Raw genomic sequence first — 16543 nt, 5'->3', positions numbered from 1 at the left:
ATTTGTATTTCATCTCCATTGCACATAATTCACCTTCCTTCATATAATGCATATGGCTCATAGATCTTTTCGAGGTGCTTCAATTGTTGTAACATATATTTCGTATATGATCCTGATAACCCCTCTATCTATCAATTTGCAATGATTCATTTTATGTATTTTTTTTTATATATAATTATAGTAAAACAATAATTATTTAGATTAAATAATGAATCTACTCCTTGAACAAAATTATATGCAAAGCAAAAGTAAAATTTACTTTTAGCTTTTCAAATTCCACTTATATTCATCAAAATTTCGAGTATCGTTACAACTTACATTGTTGTTTGGTGTACTAACCGTTGTGTCCAGATCCTTCCCATATTTCTCCATAGTATTAACATAGGTCAATTGCTTCAACAATTTTATTGGGTTTCCTATGTAGGGATTACATTTAAAATGTTCAAATATTATTTCTAAAAATTCTTGAATTGTTATGGGATTTACCACCGAAGAAGCAACCTGAAAAACCTTTAACCCATGCTTTCGTGTGTGTTTAGCTGTGGCTGCTAAAGTTGCATTCGCAACCATGTATGTAGATATCTGCAATTTGAATTCAACCAAAAAAAACACATTTAAGAGAAAAAGGATAATGGTTTTTTGGGTCGAAGTTTTGAAGACATATATGGAAGATACAATCTCCCAACAGAAATAAATAATGTAGATAAGCTAAAAAAAATCAAATAAATATGATTTAAATAATTAAAAAATGTCAAATCTAAGTTTGGAACCATCCACTCTCATCTTCCAGATATAGATGAAAAAGGTAATGAAATAAAAAAATAATTAATATGGAAATACTCCAGAAAATATAAAATTGATTACGAAATGCTTTTTCACACTTTGTTAAGAGTTACTCACTAGATCTAGCATAGTATCTGGATGGGCCAAGAAGCAATATGGTTGACCTTTGCCATAGTGTGTCACGATTGGATCAATCATTCTGCAAGATGAATATTTGATTTAGTTCAATAACAATGTTAGAGTAATCAAGCATCAGATCTCAAGGTTTCCTTAACTTTGTCAAAGATTGACTTTCGAAGAAACCTTAGCATCCACTGATCCATTGGCAGGTGTTCGAACATGTAACCAACATCTGAAGCACCCACCATGTTTCCATTACAAGGAACTTCGAACCTAAAAACCTATTGGTTTTTTTCTAGGTTTCAGCAGCACACTACATCTCTCTTTCTCTAGTTCCCAAGTAGATGTCGCTAGTTCAATGCCCATAGAATCTGAAATCACTTTGATGGTTGAGATGTTCATTTTCAGGGTCACCAAACACATGGATCCACTCAATCCAGCTGCACAATTTGGATTAGTTTTATCTTCCCAGAGATTTGGATAGGTGTTACCCTGGTAGAAATAGTGCCAGATTTAAAACAATGCCTTTGCATTGCCAATTATCAAGGCAAGATGATCTATAACCCCTATGGTTGGGGCAAACTCACCCAAAACCCCAAATTTATGACAGTTTAAATTAATAAATTATTAAACTATTTGTAATTCAAAGTTTAAATAGAATAATTACAAATCTCTTTACTCTCTTTGAAAATAGAAAGAAACTTTTCATTCAAATAATATTATTTTAACTTTCAATTAATTGAAATTTATTTTATTCTAATTAATATGAAATTGTTTTTGGTTATTTATATGTATTTTTCAAAGTTATTTGTAATTTTAGATTAAAAATAAAATAATTATTGCGCCCATGGGGTATATCTCGCATAAAAACGTAAACATGTAAATTTAAATGTAAATGTAAACATGTAAACTTAAATGTAAATGTAAATGTAATATTTAGCATTTAATATTGTTAATCTCATGTTGGCCTCATCTAAAAATGAATCTAATTATTATTATGTATAAACACAACATAAATTTAAAATATAAAGAGGTTTACTAATAGTAAAAAAAGAGCTATGATAAATAAATATAAATATAAATAAACTAGAAGTATTTTTATATTTATTCCGAAGGTATGGTAAATAAAAAAAATTAAATAAACTAGAGGTATGGTAAGTAAATAAACCTCTTTTTATCTTTACTCCATTAACCACTTTATATTTATGAAAACTCAAAAAACAGGTTTTATTTAGGTGGATTCGTGCGGGACACATAATTATTAATACCATGGGCCAATTACCATTGTAAATAAAAAAAATATGATAAATACATAAAAATATAAAGAAACAAGAGGTATGGTAAATAAATAAAACCTCTTTTTATATTTACTCCATAAACCTCTTTACACTTACTAAAACTCAAAAAATAGGTTTTATTTAGGTGAACCCTATGGTAAAAATACCATGGGTGAAATTATTATTAATACCATGTAAAAAATACTATTAACCATAATATTAATATTAAAAGATTATTATTATTATTATTATTATTAAAACTAATATTCATATTAATGTATCATAATATTGCTATTATTAAATATAATAACTTTGTTTTAATCCAATATTAAATTTGTTATATTATCATATATATTAATATACCATGATATATATTAACTCTATATATATGGGAGGTAATAACACAAACATAAAGTTATAGAGGTGGAGAGATAGGGGGAGTGACAAGGGAGAGATGGAGATAAACTAAAGGAGAGGTGAGAGGAGGAATAAAAAGAGAGAGATAGAGAAGGGTAAAACTGGGAGAGGGGCACACAAAGTTGGAGGAGGAAGAGAGAGGAGAGTGGTAGGGAGATAGTGAGAGGATTGGAGGTTAGAGAGAGAGAGAGAGACGGGGGAAGAGAGATAAACGTAGGAGAGAAAGGGTGAGAGAGGAATGATGAGAGAGAGGAGGAGAGAGGGAGGGAGTTGGAGGGGGATAGAGGGAGGGAAGAAGAAAGACATAGAGAGTGAGAAGTGGAGAGAGAAAGACGGACTGACAAGGGAGAGATGGAGAGAGAGTGGATGTTTAGGGGTGAGATAAAGAGATAAATAAGGAGAGATAGAGAGAAGGGGGGAGAGAAGGAGACAGAAGGAGAGAGGGAGGGATATAGTAACATAGGTAGATAGAGAGAGAGAGAGATATGGGGGAAGTGATCGGATTGGAGGGGGGAGAGAGAGAAAGAGAGTGGGAGAGTGGAAGAGAGGAAGAATGAGAGATAATACTTGGGAGAGAGAAGGAGAGTAAAGGGTAAGAGAGAGGATTAGAGGGAAAAGAGAGAGAGAGAGAGAGAGAGAGAGAGAGAGAGAGAGATGGGGGAAGAGAGAGGCGGGTAGGAGAGAATGGGAGAAAGAGGAAGTATGAGAGAGAAGAGGAGGAGAGAGGGAGGGAGAAAGGAGGAGAGAGGGATGGATAGGGAGATGAGGTTGGAGGGGGAGATATGGAGGGAAGAAGAAATACATAGAGAGTTAGAAGTGGAGAGAGAAAGGGAGTAACAATGCAGAGATAGAGAGACAGTGTCTATGTTTGGGGTTGAGATAAAGAAAAAGAAGGAGAGATGGAGAGAATGGGGGGGAGAAGGAGAGAGGGAGGGATATAGTAACAGAGTTGGAGGTTGAAGAGCAAGAGAGAGAGAGACAAAGAGAGGAAGGAAGAGAGAGAGGATGTGAGAGAGTGGAGTGAGGGAGGGAAAGAGAGATGGAGTTGGAGGGGGAGAGAGAGAGAGATAAGAAGAAAGAAATATAGAGAGAAAGGTGGAGGGAGAAAGATAGGGAGTGATAAAGAGAATGGAGAGAGAGGGAGAGAGGAAATAAGTAGGGAAGAGAGATATAAGTGGGGGAGAGGAAGAGAAGGGGAAGAGAAAGGGGAGAGAGAGAGAGAGAGAGAGAGAGAGAGGAGAGGAGGAGGGAGGGATATGTAGATAGATTGAAGAAATAGAGTGTATGTTTTGGCAGTGATATAGAGAGGCAAATAGAGATAAAGATATAGATGGAAAGTGAAGAGAGGAAATAAGAGAGAGATGAAGAGAGGGAGGGAGGGACAAAGAGATTGATAGATATGAAGTGAAATAGCATGTGTGTTTGGGAGATTGAGATAGAGTGGAAAATAAGGAGAGATGGAGGGTGATATATATATATATATATATATATATATATATATATATATAGAGAGAGAGAGAGAGAGAGAGATATCGGGGGGGGAGGGAAGAATATTTCTAGTACTAGATACATTGATTTTAGTGTAGATGTTGATTTCTAAGAATATTTGATTGCTTTCACTAGATGCCTTAATTTCAATGTAGATTATTTCTAATCCCATTTGATTGCTTGCACTAGATGCATTGATTTCAATGTAGATGTTGATTTCTAATAATGTTTGATTGCTTGCACTAGATGCATTGATTTCAATGTAGACGGTGATTTCTAATCTTATTTGATTTCTTACACTAAATGCATTGATTTCAATGTAGATGGTGATTTCTAATCCTATTTGATTACTTGCACTAGATGGATTAATTTCAGTGTATATGTTGCTTTATAATCCTATTTGCTTACTTGCACTAGGTACATTAATTTCAGTGTAGATGCTGGTTTATAATCCAATTTTCTTACGTGTAGTAGATGAATTGAGTTCAGTGTAAATGTTGATTTCCAATCTTATTTGATTACTTTCATTGGATGCAATGACTTTAATGTAAATGTTTTTTTCTAATCTTATTTAATTGCTTGCATTAGATTCATTAATTTCATTGTAAATGTTGATTTCTATTTTGATGTAATTGGATGTATGATGGTACATTAATTTCAAAGTGATTGGATTAACATTGTGCATTGATTTCAATGTAGGCACAAAAAATTATTGACAATGTACATTGATTTTTGTGTTATAGCAATTCAACCTATTAATATTGGATAGAAGGAGAGACAAGGAATGATGTTTACTACAATACATTGAGCTAAAGATTTAAATGGTTTATGGTTTATGGTTTAACCTATGATTTTCATATAATCGATATGAAATTATGACAATCAATTTCAAAAGATGACAAAAGTAAAAAAGGTGACAATAAGAATAATCTAAGAAAATAGTTTTAGATTAAGCACAATGAAGACTATTTGTAATTGACTATATCCTTATTATTCACAGTTTCTATCATTCAACACTATTACATTGTCCCTTTACATTCAAAATTTATATTTCATCATTTTTCATCATTAAAGTTATTATCATCACAACAAACTGAGGCAGCTAAGCAAATTTAAAATTAAAATATACAAATTAATCTAAGACATATTAGCATATTTAAAATGATACTATTAATATTAGATAAATTTATGTATTATTGATAAAATTAATCATATGTTCGTTAGATTTTCTTTGGTTGCACATGACTGAAACCAACCTAGATCCATCTTAACTCTAGATCTATCAAGCACTGAGAGGGATCAAATCTCTCGAGGTACAAACCTTTCCTCAAGTTTTGCACTCAAAAAAGAGGTTTGCATCTCGAGAGATGTGATCCCTCTCATCGCTTGGTAGATTCGGAATTAAAATGGAGCTAGGTTGTCTTTATTTTAAAGTTGAGGAAATTACAAATATTTTTGAAATTAACTTTTGATAAAAATAATAATTCTTTACTTTCAATTACATAAATTGATATAAAACTAGCTTGGATCTATCTTAATTTTAGATCTTAATTTTGGATTTACCAAGGGCAGAGGGGATCAAATCTCTTTTCACTTTAAAAAAGGTTTGTATATGAAGAGATTTTATGCCTCTGACACTTGGTAAATTAGGAGTAATATGATTGAATTATTAATTATAATTATAATTATTAATTTTATATTTCACTTTACTTATTTTAATTTTTATAACTTACCCCAATTTTATTTTTCTTAAAATTATTCACATTAAATTTTATTTTACGGAGTTTCCTCAAATTAGATGTTAAAATTGATTTTCAAATAAAATAAATTGGCTTTGTTTTTTAATATTAAAAATTATTTTTAATTTGCCCCATGGTGTAGATTAGTTGATCATAGAATGGGTTCTTAAGGCATTTCTTATGATCTTATTGGTTTAAACTTTAAAATTTGATTAGCTCAGTGTGCCACGTGTGAGGCAATGCGGGTACATTTGGAGGAGATTGTGGTGGTGGATAGAATCGATCCGTAAGTACAAACATGCTATAGTTTTCTATTCTCTCATATACAAAAAAATAACAATAACAATAACAATCTTATTTTTTTAATTTTATTGAATTAATTATTTATCAAAATAAGATTTTATTAAAATCACATGATTTTATTGGAAGTAGTTTAGGTGATGGAAATAAAGGAAACTGATTTTCTTGTAAGCATTTTCTAAATTGTATCTCCACTCAAACAATCTCATATAAAAAAAAAAAGTCTTGACCCCAGCCATCAAGCAAGCCACCCAATGTCATCTTGGTGGCCTTCTCTCTCTCTTTACACTACAAGAAGGATATCCTTATCTAGGGGGGAATCCCTAAATATCGAGCTAGGCTAGGTCATTGGAAAGGAAGTTCCTTAATGAAGACTAGTGATTTGACACTACTCACTCTCAACGTAAAAGTTCATGGATAAGTGTGTGAATAGTCAAACAATCCATGAATTATTAACAAATTTTGAATGATTTTATTCATGCAACCAAATTATACTTGAAAAATGAAAGATAAAACTTGCTCAATTAAACATATAACATGAGCTGCTAGTGAAGCATATATATAATGGCACAATAAAAATAGAAAATGAATCATAAATTGTCTATATAAGTAAGGAATTAGATCATTCATTCATCGTATTCATGAGCATTGGAGATTGAGAGTTCGTTATCATCATCAAGAGACTGTTACACAATTAAGAGATCATACACCAACAATATTAACTATGTTTGGGACAACAAAGAGTTATGTGTTTTCAATGATAAATAAAGGAAATATTCAAACTTGTCATTGTTACTACGGACAATGAAGACAACAAAGTTGAATGTGGACTACTTACACATTTGTAACATTCAAATGCCATCTGTTTATCATCATGCAAGTTCAATGAAGGAAATTTGGTAGTGGTACTAAGTGAATTCTTTGATCAAAGTTCATACCCTCTCCTTAGCACTATCACTTTGCAAGATGAAGAAGAAATGTGAAATATATGTGCAACCAACTAAATAAGTTGGCAAGGTTGTTGCAAAATATATAGGTGGTCATGTCATGTTGCAAAAGATGGTGTTGGCCCACTCCCCTTTTTGATAATTTGTCAACCTTTGAATTTGATTCCCTGTGAATGTGATCAAATGATATGACCCTAAAGATTCTAATAAGCTCCATAATTTTAATCATCCTTTGATTGAATAAAGAAGTGTACAAGGAAGTATAACCTTTCACCCAATCTAAAACAACCTTTGAATCCCCTATGACTCGTAATTTTACATTGTTGAAGTGACGCAATTAAAATGACTAACATAAACGACTAATTCATATTATTGTATTTTTTGTTAGGTAGTCATATTTTTTTTCCTAAACTAAATTAGTCATTTATGTTAGTCATTTTTAGTAGTATTACTCATTAGCTAGTTTTATATTTTAACTGGTGACTAAAATAGTCATTTATGTTAGTCTGTTTTAGTTGGATCTCTTAATATTGTTAATTTTGGGTAGTATTTCACTTGGAAAAGTTGTGGTGACTAACTTCTTTAGTCACCTAGTCACTAATTTCACCATTTTCTACTAGTGATTGAGTTCCTTTTCTAAAAACAAAAGAAGATAAAATGTAGAGTGTAATACATGAGAGACAATTAACACTAGAATATAAACTAAAGTATACTATAAAGGATTTATATGACATATACCTCAACATCAACAATGTTAAATCCAATCTTCCCCATAAAAGCAAGAAACTCGGACAAGTTTTCTTCAGTTGAGCGATAGTGGCCACTATGTGGCAAGATGACCTGTATAAACCAAGAAAATATGATGTCATCATAGAAAAGAACACCTTAGTAACTTAGTATTCAAACTTCAGGGAAATCTTAGGCACAATCATGCCAACTAAGTTACATGCTAAAAATCTCAAGATGTAAATAACTTGTGAAAATAAATAATCTGAGGTGTGATGTCTAATCCTTGTCATTTTATTCACAACAACATTTTGTTCTCTAACGCATGAACTTGGTCAATATATAAACAACATGTGCTCAAATAACAACATGAAAGTAAACTTTTCTAATAGTCATGAAAATATTTCAACACAAAACAGTTAGAAGGATTTTAATGAATATCATGTAATACCGATTTCATCTTCCAACTTTGGTTGTTCTTGAAACAAACATGATACCAAGTATTTTAAATTTCATAGTTAAAAAAAAAAAAAAAAAAAAAAAAAAGTAAACTTTCAAAATACAATCAAACAATAAGGAGTGGATATCATGGAATGGACATTTCAATTATTAAAAAATTGTTTACTTGTCCATCGATGTCTTATCAGGCATTCCTAAAACATTTTCTTTCCCAAAATAACCATGAGGTGAAAGAATCACATCATTAAAAACCATAGGAATACCTATTACTCCAAAGTCTATGTTTCAAGTGCCTAAATGGTCTCCAACAAAAAATAATCATATCGAAGACATGATCTACATTGTGTCCCCATCCTTTCTCCAATCGTATTTCATGTAAATTCTCCACACCAGAGTCAAGTAACAATCAAATGAAGCCATTTACATTTGCTTTTATCTTTTTTGTCTATAAACCTTGAATATAATTTGTTTCAAGAAAATATTAATTTGTATTTAAATCCTTCCTATCATGAGAAGGTATCAATTAAGTAGGACATCAGAAAAATCGACCTCAATGAGGTCCTCCAATAATTTCTACAATATCAATATTTTTCTTGTTGTGACATCTTGAATAGAAAAAAAAAATAACTGCAAAATAAAAACCAATTATTACTTATGTTCATACTATGTATATGGTGTATTCTTAGGTAGATTTTTAAGATGTCCTTCTACCTTTACCAAAGCAGATTGTAGCTTGGTTAAACTATGTATCCTTTCATTTAGCGTCAATTTTTGCAAGATAAATGTCACACATTATTCTTTCCCATTTCTCAACATGATACATACAATTAATTTAAAGTCCCATAAAAGAAAGAGCAAACCCTTTTCTAACCAAATCAAACAAACAAATATTGACTCTAATAAAAATTCACACCTCAGAAATTACTCTGCCATGTGCTTAGAAAAAAGATGATATCCATTGAATCATCTTTAGGTCATATTTAATGGGATATTCATATCTTTACCATGATGTCAATTTGGTGCTAAAATAAATACATAAATTCAGGTCAGTATTAGTGAAATTCAAGTATAATTCAAAAAAATATTGTCATTGCAAGGTAGTGGAGAAAGAAGCATCTTCATAGTTAGGATTCTCTATTTTAGTTTGATTTAAGTTGATTTTTTACTTGAATATATAATTTTCTCTAAGTAAGTGAAATACGAATATGAGAATCAAAATAGCCCGATAAATTTGTAATCAATTGATATTAAATATCTCTAAAATAGCCAAACCATCCTTCTCTGCAATTTGATAGAGATTTATTGTGCATAGAATAATAATGAATTAACTATGAATCACAATGCTATAGTATATTAACCAAGGAAAGAAAAATGACATGGATATGGTATTTGTGTGCTTGAAGGAAATCCAACAATGATTGCATGCTTTCTTGATCATGAAATAGTCTTGAAGACAAATGTCAGTTTGAAAATTGAACTCCATTACCAATAGGAGTTGGTTGTGTTGCGTAAGGACAGGATTAATTGAAGGGCTCATGGTGTAGATCCAATACTTGTTATCCTTGTCACTACAAAATACAAAGATGTCATCATTTTCTTATCCAGGTAAAAAGATAGGTGAGTTTTTATTTTTTCACTTGTGATAGTATATGAAAAAGAGAGCACTAGTGGAAATCAAAATGTGTCGTCCCATCATCCAACCTACATAAAAGCATATATATTCAGTTGTTGACTATAGTGGAAATCAAATGTAAAACTCACTCAACTCGATATGGATATGACATAGGCGTATTGAGCTAGTACAATAGAAGCATGCTAACTCAGAAGGAGGAGATGATAAAAATGAATAATGGAATGGTTTTTCCTACCACATAATTGGCATGCATAAAATTTCCACAGAATCCATCCAAAAAATGATAAGAACTTATGGCAAAAGAACATATCATTAGTGTTTTGTACCCTCTTTAACACACATAGCTTGGGAAAGTAGAGGAGGAAAAATGTAGTAGGATTTCAATTGTGTGGGATATAAAAATAGAAACGTGGGAAAACACACCTGCCAATTCACGAAACCTCACTCTAAATAATAGAACATGTTTAGGATAGTAATTACGAAAAAAAAGCCATGTATAGAGATAAAGCACCTTTAACTTGCACTAAGATTCAGATTCTCCATGTTTTCTAATTTTATGAAAATAATCAAGAATATATTGGGTCTACAGCTAAAAGACTACCATTTTTCCTTTCCATAAATTACTTGAAAACTTATATAGTCCATAGGCTTTTCAAATCCAAATATCAACATTATACCTGTATCCTTGATTGCTCCAATTTGGTATACATTTTTTTTTCGCTTGTGTATAATCAATATTTAGGTGCTTTATGATTCCATAGGAAATGACCCATCCTAAAGGTAGGCTAAAAATTGACTTTTTAAAGCAATCCCTCCATTGAATCTTTGTAACATGATTTGTTTCACACTTGTGAAAAAAAATGCAACTTTCACTACAAGAAATAACTATTATAGACATATTTCCACAACAATCTTGTTGATCAATTCAGAATACGTCTAAGTTCCCCCACTCGTGGAATTAAATCCGAACACATGCATGAACATGAGAAATCCTCAAGTGCAACATACATTTCTATAAGGACCAGGACAATGGATTAGGAACATGCCTTAATAGAGGGCCAAAGAGATGAATTTTAGGACATTCTTCGTGCTTTAACCTTGGAGAGAAATCAAATAAAAGAACCAATGGGGTTTGCTCTAGAAAATGTCGACGTAGCTGGCAAGGTAGTTGAGGTACTTACAGAGTCTTTGACTCTAAAGGAGATGCCTATGCCAACTAAAGTTTCAAGTCTCATGTTAGTTTATGATATTCTTCACAATAGTAGTGCTCCTATGAAAAATTCTTCTACATATATGACAAATATTGAAGCAACATTGCCTGATATTATGGAAATATTTAATGACTTATACCAAAACATCACTGGTCAGATTACCAAAAGATTTGAAGGAGAAAGTGATGAAAGCTCTCCAGGTTTGGTCAAAGTAGTTTCTCTTTTCGGATGCTTATGTGAATGGACTGAGAGCTACATTTCTTCAGTTTGTAAATTTAGGTGTCCCTCCTTTTCATTCAATATGTGTAGATGTCGCACAATTGAAGGACATTGATAGTTCTGAAGTGAATCTTACAGACATAACAAATGGATCTGGGCCAAATTAGGATGGTTCTCTGGTGATTGGAGAGGGAGAAACTACATGATAATTTTTTTATTATTCCTCTTATGGAGCTTGAAAGATGGTGTATGCAAAATGGTTTATCTATTTGTAGTGGTAGGGAGGTAACGGTTTCCTGAATTCTTAGCTTAGAAGAATCATAGAAGCATAAGAACAAAGATCCAAAGGAGGATGTCAGGTATGGGTATAAATTTGCAATTAGAGGTAACCATGCAAGAAAAACTAATTCTTATTTAAAATTGGGAGGAGGAAGGTGGAGCACAGGCGAAGAAATAAAATCCATACTTGATGATGATAAGGACTATATGTCCATATCTAGAAAAATTGTTCAGGAAGAATCATCTTTATGGTCACGGATTGAGGAACGTGAATGAGTGGATGCCTCTTACACTATAACTTTACCAAAAAATGTTGGCTTGGTGGGGACCTCAAAGTCATCAATCCCACTACTAGATCTAAAAACTTTAACACGCAATTCCATGAAAACGCATCATTTATTACAAGCTTCAAAGTGGACTCGTGAGGATGATGGAATTGGTAGAGAGGATGAGGAAGAGCTTAAGGGACTTGGATTCAATTGCTCTTCTTCTGGTATTGATGACATATTTGGGGGTTCTGGGAAAGAATCCAAATAAGAAGTCACAATCGACAACTTTGCTTCTACTCTTAATGACAGTGGAATGTATGAAGGTCGCAAGTGCTTCTCCTTTCCTTTAGGATGTTAATTTATTTTGTTCCTTTATATATATACCATCTGGCTTGATGTTGTAAATGTGTAATATCAGGTAAAAGCTACGTCAATTGGAAGTAACACTTATGAAGTATCACGAGTCTCATGAAAAATTTGGCACTAAGAATGCCAAATAAATTGAAACAAAAGTCTCTTCCCATAGAAAGCTATTATAATTTCAATATGGGTTAATAGGTCCTATGACTAATAAAGAAACTAGATCAGATTCTGGATCTTATAGGAATTTGTCTTGCTTGAAGGTAATGCATGAAATTGTATATCTATTAGATTGCATTTGATTGAAGTGGGTTCCATATGAAGTCTCTCATGATTGGAAATTGCAGCTCATTTTAAGTCAGATTTATAACAACTGTTATCTACATGATTAATATATTTGTGGCTTACTTATTTTACTTTTTCATGGGTGCTACTAGAGAGATTTTCTCTGGAACAGAAGGAAAGTTGAGATGATAATAGGGATTCATCTTCAAAAAATTGTATTCGTAGTGGGAAACCTAGCAAGAGTCTCTCACACAGATTAAGTAAAGACAGGGAAATAGAAGATGGGGAGAAGGGTTTTAATGGGGATGGGGAATGAGACCCTGGTATTGTTTATGTTCACCATGAAAGAGATGGTAATAGAGATAGGCTTCGTGATTCTTATGCTGAAAGGGGGAGAGGGAGGAGTGGTTGTAGAGAACATTACAATCATGACAGGGATAGGGACAAAGATAGGGAGAAGGGCAAGGGAAGAAAGAGGGATAGGGATCATGATAGAGAAAGAGAGAGGGAAAAGGAAAGGGATAAAGATAGTCAAAAAATGAGCAAAAGAATCTATTAATTTATTTTAGTGTCTTCTGGTGGTAATATGTCCTCTTTGCATTTTAATGTGGGTTGTGATATCTATACAAGTAGGTAGTTTTCTTTATTTTTATGTCTAAACAAATGTTTCTTTGCCTTGGAGATTTTGGATTCAAGTGATGTTTTATAGCTTGCATGTTTAATTTAGAATTCCAATATTAAAATTCAGTTTGATGTAGAGTTGTCCCATAAGCATACTAAAGCAGTTTCAGAGTATAGAAGGTGACTTCAAACAATGTTTCATTTCTCATGTAATAGAAATTGATTCTAATGTGTGTGCCTTAGAACCTTATATATGAAAGCATTGCTTGTAATATGTTCTCTTATTTTTGAGGTGATACTGATGAGTTGTCAGGATGCCCAAAATATCCACACTTGTGATGGTGATTAGCTCCCCATGTTTCAAAGAGTTTTTCTCTTTAGTTGGATAGCCTTCTAAAGGAGTATTGAAACTAGCAGAGTGTTTATGCAGTGGAGCATAACTATTACCATATTATATGTATTTTCTTTGTTTAACTTAGGGTTCATTGAAGTTAATTATCTTAAATACATTGTCATTATCACGTGACTAAGTCGGAGGTTTCATGGAATCTACTAAGGGACCTTAATTGTAATATTTTGATGATTTCAGGTGTCACTATTAGTGAGTGCATTTGATTTTTAGCCTCTTCCTTCCATTTTTATGTTTTCCACTTTAAATGCTTTCAAGGATGTAAAGCCTGTAGGAGTTTTAATCACTTTTTAAATGAAACTTTTTATATTTAACCAGTGTAGATACTTATATACTCTGCAAAAATGAGATTAAGCACATATATATTGGTGAGAATTTGAAAGATGAGAATGTTTGTAATAGTTTGATAGGTGAGCCTAACTATTTTAAATTCAAGCCATGAAAATATAATACTACATGCAAGGATGATTTGATTATAATAGTCATTAATAAACACACCTTTTTTTTACTAATGATTTCATGAATATCTCTATCCTGCATTTCTTTGTGCGTTCATATGCTTCTCCTCTTTTTTTAATTATAAATAAATATTGAAAAATGCTTGAAGGGTAATATCGGAATATCCTCTCATAAGGGTGAATCTAAACAAATGCTTACTATCATAAATGAATAATAAACACCCCCAATTTTCAACCAATGTTTGCATGAAGATAAGCCACCCTTCAATATGAAATTTATATAGAGAATCATACTTTAATATCAATGTCCATATATATGATTCTGAATTTATTATTAAAGGCTATCTTTTTCTTTTACGCTTGGGCCTTCTTTAATGTCCTTGATGGCATGATCTCACATGCATGTGTTGCAATCAAGCCAACCTGAAGCCTTCGTTTGTTTCATATGAGCCCCCTATTCATTGCTTTTGATAATCTAAATTCTGATTTTTACACATAACATCCAACCTATTATGACAATTTAGTGAAATATTTATTTATACTCCTCTCACTTACAAAAGAGTTTTATTTGAACCAACTTTGGCATATTTGTAGCCTAAATAGTTTACCATTTTCAGGCCTAGTGGATTATAATAAATGATTTTCATAACATTTCACACACTAAACATTATTTTCCTTAACACTTTTCACATTAAACTTTATTCTACCCAGTTTCCTCAAATTATATATGAAAATTGATTTTCAATTAAAATAAAATGGCTATATTTTTAAATATTAAAAGTTAGTTTTAATTTTCCCCATGGTGTAGATCAGTTGATGATAGAATGGGTTGTTAAGGAATTCCTTATGATGTTATTGGTTTAAAATTTGATTAGCTTAGTGTGCCATGTGTGAGGAAATGTGGGTACAGTTAGAGGTGATTGTGGTAGTGGATAGAATCAATCCCTTGTCATGTAAGTATACAAAAAATAACAATAATAATAATATTATTATTATTTTAATTTTATTGAATTAATTATTTATCAAAATTAGATGTTATTAAAAGCACATGATTTTATTGGAAGTAGTTTAGGTGATGGAAATAAGGGAGACTAATTTTCCTGTAAGCATTTTCTAAATTATGTCTCCACACAAACACTCTCCTAAAAAAATGTCTTGACCCCACCCAGAATTCCTAAAAGAAAATTCTCAAATAGGCCACCCAATGTCACCATGGCGGCCTTATCACACTCTTTAGACTATAAGAAGGATATCCTTGTCCAGGGGGGAATCCTTAAAGATCGAGCTAATCTAGGTCATTGAGTAAAGAAGGGAAGTTCCTTAATGAAGACTACTGATTTGACACTACTCACTCTCAAACTAAAAGGCCACAAATAAGTGTGCGAATAGTCAAACAAACCATGAATTATTAGCAAATTTTAAATTATTTTAATTAGACAACTATGCTTATTCATGCAACAAAATTATACTTGAAAAATGAAAGATAAAACTTGCTCAATTAACCATATAACATGAGATGTTAGTGAAGAATATATACAATGACACAATAAAAATATAAGATGAATCATAAATTGTGTCCATACAAGTAAGGAAATAGATCATTCATTCATCTTATTCATGAGCTTCGGAGATTGGGATTTCATTATCATCATCAAGAAACCATTCCACAATTATCATACACCAATAGTGTTAACTATGTTTAGGATGACAAAGAGCTTTGTGTTTGTGATGATAAATAAATGAAATATTCAAACTTGTCATTGTTACTAAGGACAATGAAGGCAACAAAGTTGAATGTGGAAAACTTAGACATTTGTAACATTTAATTGTCATCCATTTATCATCAATTTATCACCATTTATAGTTGGGTAGTTTGTAACCATATAATTGCGACCCAAACGATGTATTTATAACATTCCAAAGTGTGAAATTACAACTAATGAACCATGAGAAATATCTTTAAGAACATCATTAAGAACCAATATGTATTTAGAACAAATTTTGATTAAGACTATATATCAATGTAATTTTTAAAACACCCCTAAACAATAAGAAATTTGGTATGTCAACATCAAATATTTAAGAATTGTGTGTAGGGTGCACCAATAGTGGAACTATTGGGTTTCGATCACTATCTTGTTATGTGTGTTAGGATGTGGAATTTCAAATTAGAAAGTGATCATAGATATACAAAAGGGCAAGCAAGTAAACCATCAAGAAAATCTTAAAAATAATGAATTGCTAGCCTTATGAAGCAAGTCATTTCATGTTCCCATGCATTGATTTGCATAAGGGTGTGGTTCAAATGTCAAATGGATTCAAAAAATGTAATAAACAAATGTATCACGAACAAAATTTGACCATGACGCAAATTTGTAAACGATTTTCACAATTATCAAAGAGCTTAAATATCAAGGTGTTTCATTCCTTCATTTACTCATGTGAAGCTTAAGAGTGTTTACTATGCCATAGATATGTTATCTAGATATGTCAAATCCAACATGAAAGTAAAAATATGATATTGTATCCTTACAAGTAAAGCA

The 16543-nt window shown here is 31.8% G+C and overlaps 1 pseudogene; it reads left to right on the top strand.

The window, feature by feature from the left end:
- The first annotated feature begins 10861 nt into the window (after positions 1-10861).
- LOC149201827 (protein RRC1-like) lies at positions 10862-12828 on the top strand (annotated as a pseudogene).
- The last annotated feature ends 3715 nt before the right edge of the window (positions 12829-16543 follow it).

This window comes from Pinus tabuliformis, chromosome 2_1, assembly GCF_031772625.1.
Source record: "Pinus tabuliformis cultivar Carrire ecotype Pingquan chromosome 2_1, CPIR1, whole genome shotgun sequence".
Taxonomy (NCBI): domain Eukaryota; kingdom Viridiplantae; phylum Streptophyta; class Pinopsida; order Pinales; family Pinaceae; genus Pinus; species Pinus tabuliformis.
Note: the sequence above shows the minus strand (reverse complement) of the source record. Positions and strands in the feature narration are given on the sequence as shown.